The sequence below is a fragment of the Pelobates fuscus genome, chromosome 4, assembly GCF_036172605.1.
Source record: "Pelobates fuscus isolate aPelFus1 chromosome 4, aPelFus1.pri, whole genome shotgun sequence".
NCBI classification, from domain to species: Eukaryota; Metazoa; Chordata; class Amphibia; order Anura; family Pelobatidae; genus Pelobates; species Pelobates fuscus.
In genome coordinates, this window is record NC_086320.1 from 338,540,856 (window position 1) to 338,565,583 (window position 24,728).

The 24,728-nt window shown below is 40.5% G+C and overlaps 2 protein-coding genes across 3 annotated transcripts in view; one reads left to right on the forward strand and one right to left on the reverse strand.

The window, feature by feature from the left end:
- Nucleotides 1-20,242, reverse strand: part of ANKIB1 (ankyrin repeat and IBR domain containing 1) — a 137,934-nt gene extending 117,692 nt beyond the window's left edge. Inside the window, exon 1 of one of the 2 annotated variants that reach the window (XM_063452448.1) lies at nt 20,033-20,242. The gene's annotated coding sequence lies outside the window, so the exon portion shown is untranslated. Of the gene's footprint in view, nt 1-19,367; nt 19,438-20,032 lie in introns of those variants that run through there. The other variant, XM_063452449.1, reaches the window with a different exon arrangement.
- Nucleotides 20,243-20,890: 648 nt separating this feature from the next.
- Nucleotides 20,891-24,728, forward strand: part of KRIT1 (KRIT1 ankyrin repeat containing) — a 49,094-nt gene continuing 45,256 nt past the window's right edge. Inside the window, exon 1 of the mRNA XM_063452447.1 lies at nt 20,891-20,960. The gene's annotated coding sequence lies outside the window, so the exon portion shown is untranslated. The remainder of the gene's footprint in view (nt 20,961-24,728) is intronic.

Here is a 24,728-nt window from a genome sequence, read left to right on the forward strand (position 1 = left end):
CACAGATTTAAACAAAAGGGCTGAAATGACACAACAAGCACTACTTCATGTAGTTATTATAGTGCAATTGTGTTCTGTTTGGGTTATAGCCTTTATTTTAACGAATTCTATATTGTAAGGAATACAAAGTTGCAGTTTCTCAAAAACTGTAACGTTTTACATTGCAGAACTAAGGGCAGTAGGGGCAGTGCACCCAAACCACTTCAATGAGCTGAATTGGTCTGGGTGCCTATAGTGTTCCTTTAAGAGTTCTTCATATTGTATTCCACCAAATCATTGCTTCTATTTCTGTGTCCCCCATTTCATATATGATAATGTGTATAAAGAGCATGTTTGATTCAATTGGAGTGCTCAGATTAGTTTAAGTAGAGTTCTGAGAGCACTCTGAATACATGCACTCTGAGCCCTGGTGTGAAGGGCTCAATGTTTTTTTTCTTTGGAGTTTTATAAGTTACAATAGTTGCAAAATCACTTAAAAAGGTTTTTTTTTTTTTAATCCATGATCTATAATGAATAAAAAAAAGAAAAAAGTTTTTTCGGCCACTTTCATCCTGTCTACCATGCAGAGAGAATCAGTGTAAACAGCAGGCCAACTAGATGTACACAGACCAACGGCAGGTCCAACAGATGGATTTAAAGTAAAGGTCAGGCCTGCAACAGGGACTCAGAGTAAAATGTACATAACATGGGCATGGCAGGCCTGTCAGTAAGTTAGATCATGAAACCCGAAGGATGTATCTATAACCTTACATTGAGAACTCTAATAAACCATCTATTTTATACAAAGAATTTTGTGGGAACTACCACATCAGTAATCCTATTTAGGTCCGGAGTAGAACATGTGCTGGCATTTCAAGCAGCACTGTAAATACATCTCTATTGTGGTCTGCACACTGACCAAAATAGACCAAGTCTGAATTTACTATTTTAGAGAAAATACAGAAAAAAAATTGCATTGCATACAGTGTGGTTTATCCACTAAACAGCAACTTGTGAGTTGATATGAACTTCCCTGATAGTTCACACTTGGGCAATACACATGATTTACATCAAAGAAAGTGGTGAATGGATTAAAAGTTTCTGGAAAAGAACTCATGACTATCCATCATTGTGCATGTAATCAGATTAATATATTGTCACGGTTCTGTCTAATTTACGGTTTTCTAATTATTACAGAGACGCCCACACCTTAGACAGGAATAATTCATCCCCAAGATTTTTAATAGTATGCTAACCTGTCGCCTATATAGGATTGTGAGGTCTAAAAAAAATAAAATTAGGTGAAGAAATGCAGGCCATTTTTCAATCATTGTTATAAGCTGTAACCATTAAATACACTATTGTTTGTGTGAAGGAAATGAAACAGACAATAGGGGTTATGTATAGTTCGCTCTCATACCTTGTGCAAACATGGAAAAGGGGATAATCATTATTATGATATTTATAGAGCTCCCTCAAATTCCGCAGCGCTTTACAATGGGTGGACGAACAGACGTAGTTGTAACCAGACAAGTTGGACACACAGGAACAGAGGGGTTGAGGGCCCTGCTCAATGAGCTTACATGCTAGAGGGGAATGTGCCAACTGCACCACTTTTCAGAACAGAACACTTTATACATAATCTACATTGTAGATCCTCCTCCAATTCAGTACTTATTTCCCTGTTTATTCATGGACTGAACTGGAATTCGGTGTCAATTCCCAGGTCTTTAGAAGCACCATGCATGTCCTTCCCTCAGTGAGCTGACCAAACACAATTGGCAGGCAATCGGGTGAGTATTCACGCCAGGCAGACCCGATAGTAATTCAGGCAGACCCAGGGCCGGCGCTACCATAAGGCGGCACAAGTGTATTAATTTGGGGGGTGGGAGAGAGAGAGAGAGAGAGAGAGAGAGAGAGAGTGTGTGTGTTAATTTCTGTACTTATTTTTATATTCTTGGTGGTAGGACTGAAACACTGACCAGTTTGTTGTTTGTGTCTTTTTTTGTTTTTTTTTAAATAAAGTTTTGTTTTTTTACAAAGTCCCTTGAATGCTCTCTATGCAAACACTGTGATCAGAAACTGTAAATGCCAATTTCCTACAACGGTATGCCCAGTGGTTATCCTTAAAAAATTAATGAGGTGTTTGCACATGCTCAGTAACGCCACAATCAATTTACAATGAAGTCATTGTACAGCTCTTGCTTTGCTTTTGTGTGTCTTCCTCTTATTTAAATAGTGTAAAGAATAGACATGTGACCTTCCAGAGGCACGAAAACGAAGAAATCCGTCTAGTGAAAAGAATCCTCTTAATACAAAGAACACGATTGGCTGGAACAACCCAGCTACGCTCTGCCTAAGGGACCCCCAGTTTTGGTCAGACTCTTTGAAAATGGTTTTGTGCAAGGATTGGGGTCATGGCATATTCACGCATATCAAACTATAAAACCACTACACCAACATATAGTGGTTATGGTGTCTAGGCGGCTCCTTTAATATTTTATTTATTAGTAAAGTATGGGCATTCCAATGTAGTGGAAATTACATTCTTAAAGCTATATTTAGTTAGAGAAGTGTTACATTTAGCAAACCAGATGCTACGGCATATTTGACATTGACGCTTCCACCGCTTTACAGATAGTTATTAGTGATTTTTAATCTAGGAACACACTTTACATATACGTTGAAGGGGCTTCTGACTTATAAAATGTAGGATTTGATGTTGTGACAGTATGTTCACACACTTTGCTAAATACATATCTGAGAAGGAAGTATGGGTTATTTTCATCTTCACGTGTTTGGCAGTTCACATCTTCTATGCATATATTAAGACATTTCCAAAGGCAAGATGATGACTGGGTGTTGAATCACAAGGGTTTTCCTATGGTCCAAACCTAGCTTAAAAGTTTTACGGATTTACGTCTGCGCCCCCTTCCTGTACTTCATTTTTCCACTAAAAAAAAAAGCAATGACTTCCAAACATACTATATGCGAATACTAAGCACAGAATTTGGGCATCTGTGAAAAACTGCGCTGTTTGGTCAATGTAATGTAAGAATTGCTAGTTTTATGAAAATTTTTGTGTGTGAACATGCATTCCTGTTAAACGCTGTGAGACAACGTTGGACTTCCTCATGCTTTGCATAAGGACGCCCACGGTCTGCAAAACCCCCATGGTAACACATTAATGCACAAATGGCGTTCACCATATTTGAGCATTGCGTTCCCCCTTTGGCGTGATGTCGCTAGAGGAGGATTACAATCCAGCGCGGATGGACTTCTACTGTAAGTGTAAAAAAGGTTTTTAACCCTTAAAATGCCAATTGGAAGGGAGCATTAAGATATAGATAGGGCGATATTATAGCATTATGAACACAGTTTTGTATTCCTTATGCTATATTTTCCTTTAACTGTCCCCCTCTCAGAACAGCCAAAGCAGGCACCAATCATCTTCATTTTTCCCCAGGCTCTTAGTTTTATACTATCAAGGAACCACTTCATTTTGCTTTTTACACTTTGAAGAATTTAAGATTGCATCATCGTGTTACTGTTGTGTATTCTATGGATGATTTAAAGATATTCTTTTATGAAATACTGATCATGACTGCGTTGAAATTTCAATAAAAAATCCAAAAACACAGTACGACAAAAGTAGGGACTACTTTGTCTTTTCGACAAGCCTGAGGTTGACAAAAGTCAGAGCTCTGACGTCCAATTCTTTTATCCGATCCCAGCAGCTGAAGCACCAGGAGCTGAAGAGGACCTACTAGAAAAGGGTGGTTGTGGCCCACGATGCACAGCTTGAGGCAAGTAAAACTCACCTTCTCTGCACCCCATGGCCTTTGGACCCACACAGTATGCGTCACTTTGGAGGGGCCTTTGTGATACACGCAAAGACACCCGAAAGTGACAGATCCGCTTTAAGTACATTGTGTTGTCATTGCAGGATTTTATTTTATCATTTTTAATATTATTAGTATTTTTTATGAGCACTTTAAGGCACACTATCTATTAGAAAAATGACTATCCCTGATGTAAATTGCAATTCACAGTGAGAGTGGACTTCCTGGTATACATCACACTTTGGCTCCTCACCTTAGGTTTTGTGAGCAAAATATTGCCCTGTTCCTTCAATTTCTCACAGGTAAACTCAGACAAGCTGAGATCAATTGGCAGCTCAGTCACAATTATTAAATTAGCAAGACGCAGAGAACCTAAAAGTGTTTAGATAAATAAGATCAAAGCATTATTCGGGGGCTTTAAAGGAACACAATCGGCACCCTTAGACCACCAATCATCTGAATGACGTGGTCTGGGTTCCCTGTGCCGCTCCACTTTAAACCTGCAGTTGAAAACATTGCTGTTCTGTAGGAACCGCAATGTTTTCATTACACGATTAACCTGCCTCGAATAGCGATCATATGGTCAGCCACTGGAAGCACTTACGTAAAATGGCTATTTCAGTCATATGGCCTCCATGTGATTGGTGCAGCATGGCGTTTTGCTGTGCATGCACACTAGTCCCTCAATGCTTTCCTCTAGGAAAGCAGTGGATTGGCTGAGATCATCAATCTCTATGATCTCAGTCAAGGAGGCAGAGCTTGAGTGAGGAGACTGGTACTGCAATGGAGAATAGGTAAGTAAACTACCTTTCTTTTTCTTTTTTTTATCCTGTCAGTGCTGGCCTGGTCATCTAAACGGTGACAAGGGCACTATAGCGTTAAGAATACATATTTGTATTCCTATTGTGTTTGTTTAAATAGTACATCGTGCTTGTGAACCCATTCTATTAAGAACAGCTGTGGAATGAAGCAACCCGTGGTTTTGTTCTATCCAAATATTTACCCTTGTGAGATTGTATCACTGTCCACAGATCCCAACCACTTTTTTTTTTTTAAGATTTTCTTTAGAACAGAGTACATGTATTCTTCAAAGCGTCCACTAATGTTACCTTAGCAATTGCAGCCACACAGCTTATCTATAAATACAAACTCCTAAATGGCATAGTAAAAAACAAAAAACAAAACAAAAAAAAAAAAACCTGTTTTCAGACTCCGTAATTGGGCTTAAATTAAAAGACAACCATCATCTCACCATTGTTTTAATATAATAATCATTTTATTAAGTTTTCAAAGAAAATAGATTTAAATCAAGTATATGTAAAAACTCATCCCTACCTTTAGTATATGACAACATCCTTCAGCCCTGGGTCAGACATTGTTTGAAAACCAAGTTAGTCTCTATGATCTTCATTGCTTCACTTCCTACACAGAAGCAGGGGAGACTATAGAGATTGTCGGTTTCTAAACACGGTCTAACCCAAGGTGTATGTATATGGATGAAAAATCCTGTCATATAGTAAAAGTAGGGGTGAGATTTTCTAATTTATTTTTAATTTTTTTTTTTTACATATACTGTCTTTAAAAACAAGTCTATTTCCTTTCAAAACTTGATTATCGGATTATTTTATTAAAAAATATTTTGAGGCGACAGTTGTCCTTTAAAGGGAAACTCCAGTGCCAGGAAAACAATCAGTTTTCCTGGCACTGCAGGTCCCCTCTCCCTCCCACCCCCAATCACCGGTTGCTGAAGGGGTGAAAACTTACCTGATGCAGCGACGATGTCCCACGTCGCGGCTTCTTCCTCCGCGCCGCTCCTCCCTCTGATTGCGTCGGCCGGTGGGCAAGACTGATCCCGCCCAACGGCTGGGGAGACCTAATGCAATGCTTTCCTATGGGGAAATGAGCGACGCTGGAGGTCCTAACACAGCGTGAGGACGTCCAGCGACGCGAAACCAGGAAGTGCCCTCTAGTGGCTGTGTAGTAGAAAGCCACTAGAGGTGGAATTAACCCTGCAAGGTAATTATTGCAGTTTATAAAAAATGCAATAATTAAACTTGCAGGGTTAAGAGTAGTGGGAGTTGGCACCCAGACCACTCCAATGGGCAGAAGTGGTCTGGGTGCCTGAAGTGTCCCTTTAAGGAAAAAGTATCCAACAGCATCATTAACATTTTATTATGTAAACTCTTTGTGTTTCATGGCAGGAAAAGCAGTGTATAGTGTGGAATAACCTTCTGGCATGCTAACGGATGGAGGAAGCTATAAATGTATTCCAAAAATAGTACAGCTATGATTATCTTAATGATTGAGCCATATAAATTATGCCCATTGCAGTATAGTGAGTAACTGACCAGTCACACGACAACAATGCGTACAGGTCTTGTAAGACGATGCTTTGTGATGTCAAACAGTTGGTGGAATAATCTATAAACTCTTTAAAGTTGCAATCCTGTTACACAAAAAAGAAAAAAAAAAACTAAACTGAATCAAATGATAAAAGGTTTGTTTTAGGGTCTTTTCTTTGTCATCAAGCACATATTTTCTCTAACAGTAAAAAGGTAAACAAATAAAAAAATAAGAACAAAAATAAAACAAAAACTCACAACAAATTAGAGCCAGAAGCAGAATGGGAACAAGTGTTTGAAACGAGAGATCAGATGATCACACAGAAAAAGACGCACATTAATAATACAAGTCCCACTTCTTCGGCAGTAAATGAATCAACAACGGGTCACCTTACTGCTCCTGTTATAACCTACCTTACTTTCTTTGTCTGGTTATAAATTGCTAGATCTGTCATTATCTGTTATGACCGATGCAGGCTGCATTAGTGTATAGTGTATCGGTTAGATGATCAATCATGTTCTGCAAACTGTGACATTCTCCTGATGAGTCACCATCTCACTGTGGCCTTATTAAACAGGCACATATTCAATGAATTGTCTGTTAAGGAAACAGCATTTTGTTACCAGTGTTAACCATGATATTTCCTCAGTTTGCTGATATGTCTAGACGTTTAACCCCTCCCATCACCCCGTGTATTTCTGAAGTTATTGATGTGTAGGGAAAAAGAAAAAAAAATCATCTATTTTTTTTGTTCAGGCAGAAATTCTCCAAATTCTTAATTTTTAAGTTGTATTTTGATTTATTTCTTTAGGGATCTGCAAAGCGTGGGCTTTACACTGAGCAGAATTTAATAAAACGAGTCCCTTGGAAATCATGTCAAATTGGAGTTTTTGTGCTTTGTTTTGTCACCTATGTTACGGTGCGATTTCTTGGGGTGAGAGTTCCGAAAAAGTGTTTTGAAAATACTTTCAATTCCATCATTATTTTGATTGTATTCAATAAAGTGTTAGAAAAGTGATAGTTTTCTACATACTAACTTTTGACAGTTTTTGCAGAAATGGATATTCCAGAAGACCACCAAACTAAGACTGGCTCAACAACTGAAAGAAAACTGAAATAAACAGTTTTGTCACAAAATCTTAAATCTACTGCGTTGTTTAAAAAAAAAAAAAAAAAAAAAACGTCGTTTATTAAAAGAGTTACAGTTATGGAGCAACGGGGGGGGGGGGGGGGGGGAAATAGACCGGTACAATAAACCGCATTAAAAATTTTATGTATTTGACACTTTGATAGATTTCGCCCATCTTTGTGAGGGAAGAAGGGGCAGTTTCTGTGGGACCCTGAAGAATGTTTTGCTCAGAATTAAGAACAATCATTCTTGTTGTCTAAGTGAAGGTATATGGTTCATGTGTCGAACACTGTGTAGAACAGAAACGCTAAATTAAAAAAAATGAAATTCTGCTAGATCACTCTCTTAACCCCTATTATTATGTGGTTTTGTTTGTGTTAACATATTCAAATTGTGCCGTGCTGCAGAATATGTTGACACTAAATAAATCAAACAAAATAGAATTATGGTTAATAATAATAATAATATTGAATTCTGTAACCGCTTACTGCAGCCAAAGATTCCTCCCCTCACCACTGCTTCTATGTGTTTACAAGATATTAAACACTTATCTTACCAGAAATGCCATGGAGGGAAAGATTAATTATGCGTTGTCCAACTCCAATAATCAAACCCTCTAATTTCTACTGTGTTTTTCTTTATAATGTATTGATTGAAATTCAGTCTATTTGTAGCAGGTTTTGTGAGCACTGTAACATATAACTGAATCTTTAAAAGGACACTCCTTGTACCTTCTTGTTCAGTGCAATGCATAGGCTAGATTGCAGATAGTTATTGTTTTTGTAATAATAATAATGATAATTATTGATTATTCGTGCAGGGAATATAGAATAGGCTCAGCACTGCTACAGAAAGTTAAATGAGCATCATGACTGGTTGAATAACTCACTGCAGAGTCTCGGAATTTGTCAAACAATTTGCAGAAACATTGTGTTTCTTTTAATTTAAAACACAATTTATACACACACACACACACACACACACACACACACACTGTTCAGCCATAACATTAAAACCACCTGCCTAATATTGTGTAGGTTCACCTCGTGCTGTCAAAACAGTCCTGATGCGTCTAGGCATGAACTCCAAAAGACCTCTGAACGTGTCCTGTGGGATCTGGCACCAAACATTACCAGTAGATCCTTTAAATCTGGCAAGTTGGGAAGTGAGGCCTGCATGGATCAAATTTGTTTCTCCAGGATATCCCACAGATGCTTAAAATCAGATTGAGATCTGGAGAATTTGAAGACCAAAGCAACACCTTGAACTCTTGGTCATGTTCCTCAAACCATTCCTGAACAATATTTGTCAGGGTGCATTATCATGTTGAAGAAGACCACTGCCATCAGGGATCGCCATTGCTATAAAGGGGTATACATGGTCTGCAACAATCTCTAGGTATGTGGTATGTGTCAAATTTACATCCACATGAATGCCAGGACCCAAGGTTTCACAGCAAAACATTGCCCAGAGCATAACACTACCTCCATAGGCTTGCCTTCTTGCCATAGTTCATCCTGCACCCATTTCTTTCCAAGGCTTTACAACACACATGCACCAGCCACTCAGATGATCTAAAAGAAACTGTGGTTCATCAGACCAGGCAACTTTCTTCCATTGCTCCATGGTCCAGTTCTGATGCTCATGTCCCCATAGAAGGCAATTTCAGAGGTGGACGGGGGAGGTCATCATGGGCACTCTGACGGGTCTGCACCCATGCAGCCCCATACACAGCAAACTTCAATGAACTGTGTGTTCTGACACCTTTCTATCATGGCCAGCAGTAGCTTTTTCTACAATTTGAGTTGCAGTAGCTCTTCTATGTGACCGGACCAGATGGACTAACCTTTGCTACTCATGTACATCAATGAGCCTTGGGCGCCCTTGATCCTGATGCCTGTTCATCGGTCGTCCTTCCTTACACCACTTTTGTTGGGTACTAACCACTGCATACCGGAAACACCCCACAAGACTTGCCATATTGGAGATGTTCTGACCCAGTCGTCTAGCCATCACTATTTGGCTCTTGACAAAGTCATTCAGATTTTTTCTCTTGCCCATTTGTCCTGCTTCCAACACACAAAAAAAACTGCCTAATATATATCCCAATCCTTGAAGGTGCCATTATAACGATATAATCAATGTTATTCACCTGTCAGTGGTTTTAATGTTGTGGCTGATCAGTGCATGCATATATTTAAAATAAGTGGAGACTGGAGGAAACAGCAGGAACATTTCAGTGGTTTTTCGAGTTTTCACTACTTCTCAAAACAGATCATTTTTATTCATACACAACCCAAGGCCTTACAACACTCCTGATTTTGAGACAGTGCCCCGCTCTAATTCCCTGGTGTCCCACGATCAGTGTATTAGGACAATGAAGGACAACACACCCTCAGAGCCCTGACCACGTCAATCAGGATAATTGGGGTAGATGGAATCCTGATATTTGCATACTCTGTTCTAAACAACTTGGACCCAATAAGGTATAAAAACATTTTTTTTAAATCCTTAAACAAACCCTAAATTATTTCTATTAGAAACATACCAGTGTTTTGTTAACAAAAATAATACTGTGAATCCTTTTAATAGAGGGCAGGAGAGCCTAATGCACTGGAAGGCTGCGCACAATAATATTTCTACTTTTTGTGAACTCGTTTTTATGCACTTTTTTTAAGTTCATTATCCAGTGTGTGCACATTAGTGACCTTTAGCATTACTCTGTTAGATGCATTCTGTGACCTAAACCATTTTGAAGTATAATAGTTTCCTTTATTCCTTTATTCACAACAGACACAGTGGTCCTTTTAAAAAAGCTTCCATAATGTTCTATATGCAGCTCAGTGCACAGTTAAATGCTGGTATTGGGGGTTAGTTTTCTAGAAATGTTTGCCCATATAATGCATCATGGTGTGGATCCACTAAACTGTGAGTGATGATGACTTCAAAGAATTGTAATATAAAAGCCAAAATAGAAAAAAAATACAAACTCAGTCAAGTTACATTGCCATCAACAATAACTACGTTAATTGTGCAGTTGGAAAACCTTGTAGAATGAGCATATTTTAACCAAGTAATTAAGGGAGCGCTATAACATTAAAATAAATGTATTTTTTTTAAAGGAACACCCCATATACCTAAAGCACTTTAGCTTGCCGAGAACTTTATGTGTGAAAAGTGTGACCATTTTTTCATTTTGCAAAAAGTGCAGATTTCAATAGAAATTGGCACTTTTATAAATTAACTTTGCTACACCCGCCTGGCTCTCAATCTGAGAATCAGTCCTGTTCCTTCCTTGTTGTTTAGCTCAGTGCAGCTAAACTCAAGAGACAACTATTGCTCGGACCACCCTGCCTTGCAAAGACTTCTGAATGAGCTGCATTAGGATGTCTGTGATTGGACAGCCACTAAAATCTGCGCTGGGTTAGGATGGGACGGCTTGCAAAGGCAGCAGACAAGAGATCTGCAGGTTTGCAAACTGTTTTAGTTATACCCTTTAAAAAAAATGCATATAAAAGGACCTCAAAGCACCATAACCACTACAGTGTGATGTAGTGGTTATATGTCCACAGAACCTTGGTGCTGTCTCAGTGTAAGATGTCAAACTGTTTACTAACCACAGTTCTACAGGCCTGCATATCTGTGCAGAAGTGGGGGGTTTTTACTTCTGCAATAATATAGCATTATAATTTTTTACTTCTGCATTAGCATAGAAACATGGACCATCATGTATTAGCAGGGAACATGCAGTAGTTGTTATTGTGTTTGAAGTATCCCTTTAAAAATTACCATGAAGTCTTTAGTATAATCTTTAAAACACTAAACCTTCAGTGCATAGGTATTAACTATTACCAGGTCTGAGGAGGTTATTATTAGATTATTTGTTTTCTAGGTGTCATATTTATCCCATAGGAAACACTGGCCAAAGGATTCATAAAAATGCTAAAAAATCTGTGTTATATATAAAATCAATAAACTGATTTGGCATTCTATGATGCCATTGTCAAGGTAAATGGAAAAAACGTGTTCATATTTGTCAAACACGTGGCATTTCACAGTAATTTTAACAAGCTTCATTCCATTCCTTGTTGACATAAGTATTTGTCTTACAGTTTAAGAACACCATGGAACGGCCAGAATTATTTAACCAAGAAATATGGCCAAGTACACACTGTGTTTGTTCTTCAGCTACATACCATTATTTGTTGCTATAATAACTCTACAAATGTTATTTGATTGCATAAAAAGGCCTCAGTGTTGTGTCCTGCTGAGTTGAAAAGAGGATATCAGGATAGATGGGTAAAGGTATAGAATATTACCCTAAGGAGTGGAACCCAGAGAGACTAGAAAAAAAATGGAAAAACAGCAGAATTTTCTTTGTGTTCATGTTTATAAGTTTCTAGTCTGCCAAACAGTTTAACAATCAGTTTGCTCTTGCTTATAGAGAATGTGTATTCTCTAATTAGTGATCACTCTTTAGTTGCCGGATAAGCAACCTTCGGCACTCCAGATATGTTGAAAAACATCTTCCCTGATGCTTTGCAAGCATTATGGCTCCAAGAGCATTATGGGAGATGTAGTCCCCAATTTCTGGAGTGTCAAAGATTGCTTATCTCTTCTCTAGTGCAACAGTATTGTCTGATGAAAGTCACTGCCATTGGCTGGTCTAATGTTGCTGAACCGGAGCTTTGTGTCCTGCATTTTGGCTTGTCTGAATATTGAATGGCTGAGTCTTACAATTTCCTAGATTCTATTATTTTGGTCTAAATGTTTCAATTGACCTTAAAGAGACATTCCAAATCACTAAAGCACTTCATCTTGCCAAAAAAAAAAAAAAAAAAAAAAGCCTTAGGAGTTAAGAGAGTGTCCCATTTTTTATTTTTCATAGATTTTAAGAGAAACTTACACTTTTATAAATTAACTTGGTTACACCCCCTAGGCTTTCAAGCAGACAATTGGTTCTGTTACTTCCTGGTTTGGTTAGCTCAGTGTGGCTAAACGCAAGAGGCAGCAATTAATTAGAGCACATTTCTTATTGAACTGCATTGGGAAGTATGTGATTGGACAGCCACAGAAGGTCTGGGAGGCGTTAGAAGAAGGGGGCTGGCAAAGGCTTCTGATAAAATATCTGCAGCTTCTACAAGCTGTTTTTAGATGTACCCTCAATGAGAAGGTGTAATTTAATGCACGCAAGTTTTCATTAGGGGTACTAAACATTGATTTTTATTTATTTTATACATGGGCAGTGGGGTGTCCCTCTAACATCACAGTCTACATACTAAACTACTCCCAGGCTACTCACACAAGCATGGATTTCACATTTTAGGCAAAAATAGTCAAATTGAAAACATAGCTGACTGGTGTTTGCAGTTTAACTTTAGTGAACTCAAATTTGAAATGCATCTTGAATTTGAGAGAATTCACAAGTTATTAATTTATTTAAATAACCCTTGTCTGTTTTGCCTGTAAATAAAAGACGCGTATGCAAAGCTAATGTTTCCGTTCCACCTCTTTCTCTATGACTCTAAAGGGATTCTATAGTGCCAGGAAAACAAACCCGTTTGTATAGGTTTATAGGTTTGAAACCCCCTTCTGTCACTTAACTGAGTCCAGCACTGATGTCCCTCGGCACTCGGTCAGGAACCGCCCATGCTCCTCCGCCGCCGTCAGCGGGGGAGACCTAATGTGCGTGCGTGGCAATGGCCATGCTCGTATTAGACTTTCCCCATAGGAAAGCATTATACAATGCTTTCCTATGGGGAAAAAATCTAAAGTTGGAGGGCCTCATGCAGAGCGCGAGGACGTCCAGCGTTAGATAATGGAACACAGTTCCATTTAAATTCAGGAATCCCTCTAGTGGCTGTCTGTTAGACAGCCACTAGAGGAGGAGGTAACGTTAAGGGACAAGGTACATTGCACTCAGACCACTTCAATGAGCTGAAGTGGTCTGGGTGCCTACAGTGTCCCTTTAATATTTCATTAAAATGAATTACAGATCATGTACCAGTAATAAATAAATATTTTACCAGCATGAAATAGATTAAGCATATGCTTTAGAACAGCGACACTTGGTAACATAAAAAATGAGCTCTCCTCCGATCTTACAATGTGAAAGAACCAGATTGCTTTGTCACAGGATACTACTAAAATATATATATTCCCCCACACCTATTTTTGCTTTCTGTACCAAACCTGGAATGTTTTGCTTTGTTTTACAAGTTGTAAAACTTAAAAAAAAAAACAAAAAAAACACAACAAACCGTAATGCCAAGCAACGTTAGATACGCAGGCTGTAATAGACAGGCATGTTATTGTGTTTCATTTTGATTGGACAGACAAGCAGAAAGAATTATTTGGTTCCACTAAAATGTTTACACATGTCACACACACACACACACACACACACAAAAATCCCAAGTGTTTTGATGACAGCATCATTGCTATAGCCACATTCTCTGTCATCGGATATTTTGCTGTGATACCAAACAGTCATCCTCTCATTATACACCCGAGGCAAGGCAGAACAGGTTTATCCTCTACTTTGGCTGGGCAAAAGTTTTGCCATGGGTAAGCTGCCTCCTGTTATATTGATCATAATTTAGAAGAAAAATAGGCCCCCTTTTAATACAGCAAAATATAAACAAGCTCTAAAACATAATGCTTTGGTTTCCTTCAGCTAATAACCGTTACATCGTTGTCAATTTTTAGAAGAAAGTAACGCTCTGGTTAAACGCTAAATTGGTTAATAACAAAACACAGATCCAAAACGGTTAAGAAGTGATGAGTGTTGTAATCCAACATCAGAAATAAAAATCAGCAATCCTTATACAGTTGTATGTTAAACGTCAAATGTACAATAAAACCAAAGCAATACAAATAAAAACAAACACTCTTGAAGTTCAAACACCTTACAATAAAAAAAATGGGAAGCTTTGCAGTTTAATCCTACATCTCTGCCTTTCAGATTTTTGTAATATGAGTCTGTGTGAAGCTGTAAAAAATTAGGAGCTCAACAGCTCTCCAGTATCAGACACCTGTTCTAGTGTCTATACCATGTAAGCCGATACATGCATGTAAACTGCTAAAATAAACATGGGATACAAATGAAAAGACCTGATGTGCACCTCCAGGGACCGAAACTGAGAATTAACATTTAATGCAGGAAATATCGTTGAGAAATGTGCATGCTATGACAAGCTATATAAAAACAGAGGAACGGCGCCAATTCACTGGTTTTACAAAAGCAATATAATTCATGTGACACTTCTACACAGCCCTGACACCAGAACGTATGGCAGGAACCCCACCTGTGGAGTAATATTCTGCACAATGTCAGATATAAAAGGTGCGATAAACCTAAATGCACAAACATGGGTATATGGCAAAACTACATAAAATAAAAAAAATAAACACAACGTATATTTAACACACATAGCAGATCTTAATGACTATCATATTCGCAATACAACCTAATAGAGTTTACGAAATGCATCCCTAATACAGACTCCGATTTAGTTCATGACACAAAAATTATTCACTGCAGACTTAATAAGGTTTCTTATAATGCAAACAAATGTCCCCATGCAGACTCCAATATAGCTCACAATAACATCAAGATTTAATGCAGGCACTAACACAGCAAATTAGACTATATATTAACTACAGAACACTAATCTATTTAGGCCGGGCCCTCCAAACCAACTGAACTGCTTTACTAGTGTCCGTCACAGTAGGTTGTGATATTCGATTTATGCTATGTATCTAATGTTGAAGAATTTGCTGTACTACATTTATAAAGGCAAGGGGTGATACAATAAAAGTCACTCCCAAACGCAATATAAACCAACATTATTTTTCCTTACAAATACCCTCTGACAGAAAATGGCATACAATATGGTGTTTGATTAAAGGAAAGAATATAATATTACAAAATATCCCAAGAGACATAACATCCACTGCATAGCCAATATAGCCCATGATGTTTTCGTACAGCTTTATTTAAAAACAATACAGTTAACATTCACGGCACACAGTGACATAGCTCAGGACACAATAACCTGCGTTACAGACTCTAACACAGATAGCGGTACAATTAAACTAACTCAATATATCTGCTATATATTCTGACAATCATTTAACATGTAGGTCACGTAGATCACAATACCCAACATTTACTGGATGCTCTAATTTAGATCTTAAAGGAACACTATAGTCACCTAAATTACTTTAGATAAATAAAGCAGTTTTAGTGTATAGATCATCCTCCTGTAATTTCACTGCTCAATTCACTGTCATTTAGGAGTTAAATCACTTTGTTTCTGTTTATGCAGCCCTAGCCACACCTCCCCGGGCCATTTTAGGACTCTCTATAAAAGCATTTCTTATTATTATTTAATAGTTTTATCTTTTTGACTGGATCACTGGACTTCCTATTGGGACTTTTCAGTGTTTTTTATTTTTGGCTCCAGTATTGTACGTATTGAGGTTTTATTGATTCATTCAAACTTTTTGATGTTTTTTCACTCTTATGTATATTTGCATCTTGTTTGTGTTTGATGTTTTGGATTATCCTATATATTTTTGTATTTTAAGAAATCTTCTTTTCCCTGGATATTATAGCTCCTGTTGTAGTTTTTTTTTTTTTAGCAGTGATAATTTTGTATTAGTAAAACCTACTGTTTAGTAATCACTGTGTTAAAGGAACACTATAGTCACCTAAATTACTTTAGCTAAATAAAGCAGTTTTAGTGTATAGATCATTCCCCTGCAATTTCACTGCTCAATTCACTGTCATTTAGGAGTTAAATCACTTTGTTTCTGTTTATGCAGCCCTAGCCACACCTCCCCTGGCTATGATTGACAGAGCCTGCATGAAAAAAAAACTGGTTTCACTTTCAAACAGATGTAATTTACCTTGAAGGGACACTCCAGGCACCCAGACCACTTCTGCTCATTGGAGTGGTCTGGGTGCCAACTCCCACTACCCTTAACCCTGCAAGTGTAATTATTGCAGTTTTTCATAAACTGCAATAATCACATTGCAGGGTTAACTCCACCTCTAGTGGCTGTCTATTAGACAGCCACTAGAGGTCACTTCCTGGTTTCTAGCACAGGAAACCTGTGCTAGAGCGTCGCTGGACGTCCTCACGCTGTGTGAGGACCTCCAGCGTCGCTCAAAACCCCATAGGAAAGCATTGAAATGATTTTTCAATGCTTTCCTATGGGGAGACGTAATGCGCATGTGCGGCATTTCCGCGCATGCGCATTAGGTCTCCTCGGCCGGTAGGCGGGATCAGTCTCGCCCACCGGCCGACGCAACCACAAGGAGGAGCGTCGCGGAGGAGGAGACAGCGGTGAGGGACATCGCCGCTGTCCCAGGTAAGTGACTGAAGGGGTTTTCACCCCTTCAGTAACCGGGGATTGGGGGGTGGGAGAGGGACCCTCCAGTGCCAGAAAAACGGATCGTTTTTCTGGCACTGGAGTTTCCCTTTAAATAATTGTATCTCAATCTCTAAATTGAACTTTGATCACATACAGGAGGCTCTTGCAGGGGCTAGCAAGCTATTAACATAGCAGGGGATACGAAAATCTTAATTAAACATAACTTGCAATAAAGAAAGCCTAAATAGGGCTCTCTTTACAGGAAGTGTTTATGGAAGGCTGTGCAAGTCACATGCAGGGAGGTGTGACTAGGGTTCATAAACAAAGGGATTTAACTCCTAAATGGCAGAGGATTGGGCAGTGAGGCTGCAGGGGCATGTTCTATACACCAAAACTGCTTCATTAAGCTAAAGTTGTTCAGGTGACTATAGTGTCCCTTTAATACAAACCCATCTTCTATATCAGGGGTGCCCAAAAGGCAGTTCTTAGAGGTTGTAAAACTACAACCCCCACGATGCTTTACATGTATGACAAAGCATCATGGAAACTGTTGTTTTAAAACATGTAGGGATCTACTGGTTGGACTCCTCTATATCTACATACAGTCTTCGAATAGAAAAACCATCAACTCCTAAATCATTTCATGATACATTAACATTTAAGAAACACAAAATACAGTCATATATACAATCATAATGAAACAGAGGCATTCACTGCAGATCTATAGTGCACAGTACAACAACATCCACTGCCCAACTTAATAGGGATCATGATACAATAACAGCTCTACAAATACCCACTGCAGGCCACAAAATAGTATTACTGACTGCACTCAATGGATATCTTGTTACAACAACATCCACTAACTACAACAACATCCACTAACACCGGCTAGAGATCCTGAAACTCATTCTATATTACAACACTGGCTGTATAATGAAATAAATAGAATGACACTCTAGCACACACAGTACTTAAATAGAATATAACACCGCCATCCTAACACACACAAACACTGTACTGAGAATAAATGACACCCTAACACACTGTACTGAGAATAAATGACACCCTAACACACACTGTACTGAGAAATAAATGACACCCTACCACACACTGTACTGAGAAATAAATGACACCCTAACACACACTGTACTGAGAATAAATGACACCCTAACACACACTGTACTGAGAATAAATGACACCCTAACACACACTGTACTGAGAAATAAATGACACCCTAACACACACTGTACTGAGAATAAATGACACCCTAACACACTGTACTGAGAATAAATGACACCCTAACACACACTGTACTGAGAAATAAATGACACCCTACCACACACTGTACTGAGAAATAAATGACACCCTAACACACACTGTACTGAGAATAAATGACACCCTAACACACACTGTACTGAGAAATAAATGACACCCTAACACACACTGTACTGAGAATAAATGACACCCTAACACACACTGTACTGAGAATAAATGACACCCTAACACACACTGTACTGAGAATAAATGACACCCTAACACACACTGTACTGAGAATAAATGACACCCTAACACACACTGCATTGAGAATAAATGACACCCTAACACACACTGCACTGAGAATAAATGACACCCTAACATACACTGTACTGAGAATAAATGACACCCTACCACACACTGTACTGAGAAATAAATGACACCCTAACACACACTGTACTGAGAATAAATGACACCCTAACACACACTGTACTGAGAAATAAATGACACCCTAACACACACTGTACTGAGAAATAAATGACACCCTAACACACACTGTACTGAGAATAAATGACACCCTAACACACACTGTACTGAGAATAAATGACACCCTAACACACACTGTACTGAGAATAAATGACACCCTAACACACACTGTACTGAGAATAAATGACACCCTAACACACACTGCATTGAGAATAAATGACACCCTAACACACACTGCACTGAGAATAAATGACACCCTAACATACACTGTACTGAGAATAAATGACACCCTAACACACTGTACTGAGAATAAATGACACCCTAACACACTGTACTGAGAATAAATGACACCCTAACACACACTGTACTGAGAATAAATGACACCCTAACATACACTGTACTGAGAATAAATGACACCCTAACACACACTGTACTGAGAAATAAAATGAGACTAAAGCACCCACTGTATACTGAGATGGAATGAGACCAGAACACTCAGTGTATACCGAGATAGAATGAGACCAGAACACTCAGTGTATACCGAGATGGAATGAGACCAGAACACTCAGTGTATACGGAGATAGAATGTTGCTGTTCTAAATATATTTATAGATACGTTCGATTCCAACGTTCAATGTATCTATCTGAATATAACACGGATACAGATAGAGATTGACCAAACCAATGTATTCTGGGGCAAAGTGCTAAATGCAGTAACATTCTGTTGGTTTCCATGGTGACTGCTCCTTATTTAACACTCTGTCCTAGAATAGTCCGTGTTACCGCCTTGGTAAATCTCCTTCTTAGACCATAACAACACTATAACCCTCCCTGTACAGTGTGACACATTAATAGCTGGTGCAGATACCGTGATGGAATAAAACACAGAGCTCACTGTCAGCCTGGGAGAGGACACAATGTAACTCACACTCCCCGGAGTGCACACTCACATCAATGCAGGCAGATCCCCGGAGTGCACACTCACATCAATGCAGGCAGATCCCCGGAGTGCACACTCACATTAATGCAGGCAGATTCCCGGAGTGCACACTCACATCAATGCAGGCAGATTCCCGGAGTGCACACTCACATCAATGCAGGCAGATTCCCGGAGTGCACACTCACATCAATGCAGGCAGATCCCCGGAGTGCACACTCACATCAATGCAGGCAGATCCCCGGAGTGCACACTTACATCAATGCAGGCAGATCCCCGGAGTGCACACTTACATCAATGCAGGCAGATCCCAGGAGTGCACACTCACATCAATGCAGGCAGATCCCCGGAGTGCACACTCACATCAATGCAGGCAGATCCCCGGAGTGCACACTCACATCAATGCAGGCAGATCCCCGGAGTGCACACTCACATCAATGCAGGCAGATCCCCGGAGTGCACACTCACATCAATGCAGGCAGATCCCCGGAGTGCACACTCACATCAATGCAGGCAGATTCCCGGAGTGCACACTCACATCAATGCAGGCAGATCCCCTGAGTGCACACTCACATCAACGCAGGCAGATCCCCTGAGTGCACACTCACATCAATGCAGGCAGATCCCTGGAGTGCACACTCACATCAATGCAGGCAGATCCCCGGAGTGCACACTCACATTAATGCAGGCAGGTCCCCGGGATCAGCACTGATAATGATAAATAGCAGGATCAGGATGCTCAGGGCTCTGCCATCTCACTCTGATCTGTCCAGCTACCTCCTCCACCGGTTGGCAGAGCCCTGCTCGCAGGTACAGTGTGTGAAGCGGAGAATGCAGCAGCAGCAGCACCGCCGGGAGAAACTAAACAACAGACTTAGCCAGGCCCCCAGCACCCGGAACAACAAGAGCGACCCGGAAACAGGCTGCCCTCCCTCCAGCCTGCCCCCACCTACTGCCAGCCTTTCACAGACACGCCCACTGACACAATACTTCCCTCAACCACACCCACTACGACAAGCCCCTCCCCCGCCACACCCACAGCATAACTCCCATGACTAAGCCACGCCCACTAGCAAAATATCTTCTTTTTTTCCCCATAGTCCCCGCCCACTGCCCGCCCTTCATCCAGCCCACCTTTCCAATCCTGGACACACTTTACCCGGACTCTCTTTTCTCAGTCTGCCCTGGCCCCGCCCACACTCGCTGTGCTGACTGCTCACAGGGTAAATACACTCCGCCCACACCATGCTCAGCTGGCCTCTCCAGGCAGACTCCACCGACCCCAGTGTTGACAGCCTTCTAGGGGCTGACTAGCTCCGCCCACACCATTGCACGCTCTGTCGCTGGGGCCAATGACAGCGCTGCAGTCCACGCCCATCAGGCCAGGCCCCGCCTCTGACAGACAGAGCTACCCGCCCATCATGTCAGGCCACGCCCACGGTAGGCATGGCTTCCCGCCCATTCGTTTAAGCACCGCCCCTTGTGCGCATTGTGTCCCGCCCATCAGTTCAGGCTCCGCCCCTGTCAGACATGGCTCCCTGTGTAGGGTGAGAGGATACGGCGTTCCTAAACTGTACCCGCTCAGAGAGCCCGGCTGGACAGACCTGTGAGTATGGGGGTACAGCTGTTTTGGGGGGCTGTTATAAAGGGGTAGTTTTGTTGTGGGGGTTGTTGTTGGGAGGGTAGTTTTTGTTGGGAGGGGGTAGTTTTGTTGGGGAGGGTAGTGTTGTTGTTGGGAGGGTAGTTTTGTTGGGGGGGTAGTTTTGTTGTGGGGGGGTTGTTGTTGTCGGGAGGGTAGTTTTGTTGTGGGAGGGTTGTTGTTGTTGTTGTTGTTGTGGGTCTTATTGTTTATATGTTTTATGCCTATGATGTAGTGGTGGTGACTGAGAATAAAACCCACATTTTCTGTCAGTGTCCTGTGGGCCTCGAATCAGCCTCTGTAGTAATCTAATGATAGATAAAACCTTACATAGCTGTATCAATACATTATTATAGCATTTAGAGAGGCCCTGCATATAATTACTCATCTTATGATCCATTATTAATTTCCTTGAGCGTATTCCTGTGGCCCGCGATTCCTTCTTTGAGCGTTGCCGCGAAGTATTCACATGGCCCTTGATTGCGTTCCTTGAACGTATTCACATGGCCCTTGATTGCGTTCCTTGAACGTATTCACATGGCCCTTGATTGCGTTCCTCGAACGTATTCACATGGCCCTCGATTGCGTTCCTCGAATGTATTCACATGGCCCTCGATTAGTTTTGTTGTGGGGAGGTTGTTGTTGGGAGGGTAGTTTTGTTGTGGGAGGGTTGTTGTTGTTGTTGGGAGAGTCTTATTGTTTATAAGTTTTATGCCTATGATGTAGTGATGGTGACTGAGAATAAAACCCACATTTTCTGTCAGTATCATGTGAGCCTGGAATCAGCCTCTGTAGTAATCTAATGATAGATAAAACCTTACATAGCTGTATCATTACCTTATTATAGCAGTTAGAGAGGCCCTGCTTATAATTACTCATCTTATATCATGATCCATTATTGATTTCCTTGAGCGTATTCCTGTGGCCCGCGATTCCTTCTTTGAGCGTTTCCCCGAAGTATTCACATGTCCCTCGATTGCGTTCCTCGAACGTATTCACATTGGCCCTCGATTGCGTTCCTCGAACGTATTCACATTGGCCCTCGATTGCGTTCCTCGAACGTATTCACATTGGCCCTCGATTGCGTTCCTCGAACGTATTCCCATTGGCCCTCGATTGCGTTCCTCGAACGTATTCCCATTGGCCCTCGATTGCGTTCCTCGAACGTATTCCCATTGGCCCTCGATTGCGTTCCTCGAACGTATTCGCATTGGCCCTCGATTGCGTTCCTCGAATGTATTCGCATTGGCCCTCGATTGCGTTCCTCGAATGTATTCCTTGGCTCCCATATTTATGTGACCCTTTATTCCCTTACTTGATCTTATTGCTATGATCCTTGCTTCTTCTTCTTCATGTACAAGACATCCAGCAGCAGCTTTATAGAGCCTGCCCCAGCATCGGCTTGCTGTGACCAGTTATTACAGCATTTAGAGACCTGTCAGCTCATTGCACAGCGCTACAAGCGGACTCTGTGCCCAGCACATGCCATGATCTACGTTTACTGGGCGACTTCACAATTAATCAGTCAAGCAACACTGGTTGCGTGATCACTTTAGTAGTCAATCTCAGTAATGTCATGTCTTAAAGCGGCTCTGTCACCTTCTGGGGGCTTCGCATATCTATATCTGCCAGTAGATGATGTCCATGCTGTACTCATGTGCATGCGCAAGAGTACAACACTGATGTCTATGGTGGTCCCACAGGATCCTTCATTGACAGAGCCCTTTTCCACTCTACTGTCACTAATGATAGCTGAGGGTGTGACAGCCTTTCTGTCGAGCGTTGTGCACTTATTTCTTTTTTTTGGTGAAATTCCAACACACTCTTTATGAATACTTCAGAAGGATTTTATCTTTATGAGTGGAGAGGAGACAGAGTTTTTTTAAGTCCCAGCCTTGATGTATTGATACATTATGTGCATTGTTTCAATAAACCTGTAACAGTCGCATTGATGATCACCCTACCCAGGCACCTTCTCTTCCCAGTACATAGCAATTAATGAAAAAGAGAACTTATAAAGTTCCACTACTGTGGTATTCTAGTGCGTTTGGAAAGATATATACAATAGTTTTAACAAGTCATTACAATGGGAAATATATATATAAAGAGAGACGTTTTTAGATTAGACCAATCACTAAACACCTCTGGGAAGTTTTGCATGGACTTCCATTTCCTTTTAACCAAAAAAGTGTGTAAGCGCTTGAGAACCAGAAAAAAAGTGTTAGATGTCCACAGCTACAGCTACACTTCCTCAAAGAGACACAGCAGTGACGCAAAGTAATACATAAAATGATATCAAACAAACCTAGCGCACTTGAACTGAATCGGATACTTCGAATAATATTCTACAAAATCATAATATAAAAAGATAGTGCAGACTATCTGGTAAAAACGGTCGGAAGAAGCCTGAGAAGGCGGGCGAAACATGTCACGGAGGACGTCATAGAGAGGCGGACCCACGAGGCTCACGTGATCGGGGAAACCCAGAAGAGACTGTATGCCGGTGGCCAAAGAAAAGAAGTTACCTGCACTCTTCCCAAATCCCTATACATATTTAAACAAATGGAGGTTATGTAGTTTCTCCAATGACAATGAGAGAGTTTAGCCCACCTGCCAAGGCAAACCTCTCAGGTGGGTCCTACACTAACCTTTCACCTTTCTTCTTTGAGCTTCTGGCCAAGATATCTCTAATGGGACAGATAGGGGTATTTTTTATATACACTCCTACATGCTTATTAACCCTTAGTAAGGAACACATGGGATGGGCGGAAGAATTGTAACATAGCTGTGTGATACAAAAGTGAATACAAATAAAAAAACAAGTCCGGCACTCAAACTCGTGATGGGAGCGTTTTATCTGGTAAAGACGGCCGGAAGAAGCCTGGGAAGGCAGGTGTCGCGGAGGACGTCATAGAGAGGCGGACCCGCGAGGCTCATATGATCGGGTATCGGCGAAACCCGTAAGAGACTGTGTGCCGGTGACGTTTTAAGTTTTAACACACTTGCTTTGTTGTGGATAGTTTGCTGACTTTCCCACCACTACTAAAGTAAGTGTTTTTAATCTTGTATTATAATAAATTAACTGTGAAACTATCCAATTGGAGGTTCCTGCCTCTCCTTTTAACTGCTACACATATAGATGATCTATACATATCTATCCGTATCCATTATATAGAAACGTCTATTTGAATACCACGTTGTGGAGAATATCCCTCTCCATTGAAGCACATCAAACCCAGAGCCAGGCGTGATAGGGCTCTGGTACATGTGAGTTTTCTCCCAGACACCCCTGTATATATCTTTGTGGTTTTACCAGATAGTCTGCACTATGTTTTTTTTTAATGTTGTTATTTTGTAGAATATTCGAAGGATCCGATTCAGTTCAAGCGCGCTACGTTTGTTTGGTATCATTTTCCATTTCATTTTGTTATATATGTTAATTTTATTTGCTCCTGTTGTCAAGCTAGGTTTTGTGGTCTATCTTGGAGGTTGTCTGCCCTCTCATGTTTCACACCATAAATTCTAGGAGTGGTGAATGTAACTCTCTCCTTGCGATTATGAAATCTACCCATACAACCACTTTACCCCACCAAACCACTATAACTTGGTGTGCTTATCTGATGTTTTTGCTGGAGATACTTGGTGAAACCCCGTTTTGTATTTTACTCACCAATGACATCACTGCAGGATTTTCAGCACTTTCCCATAGCCCTGTAGAAACCATATATTACCCTA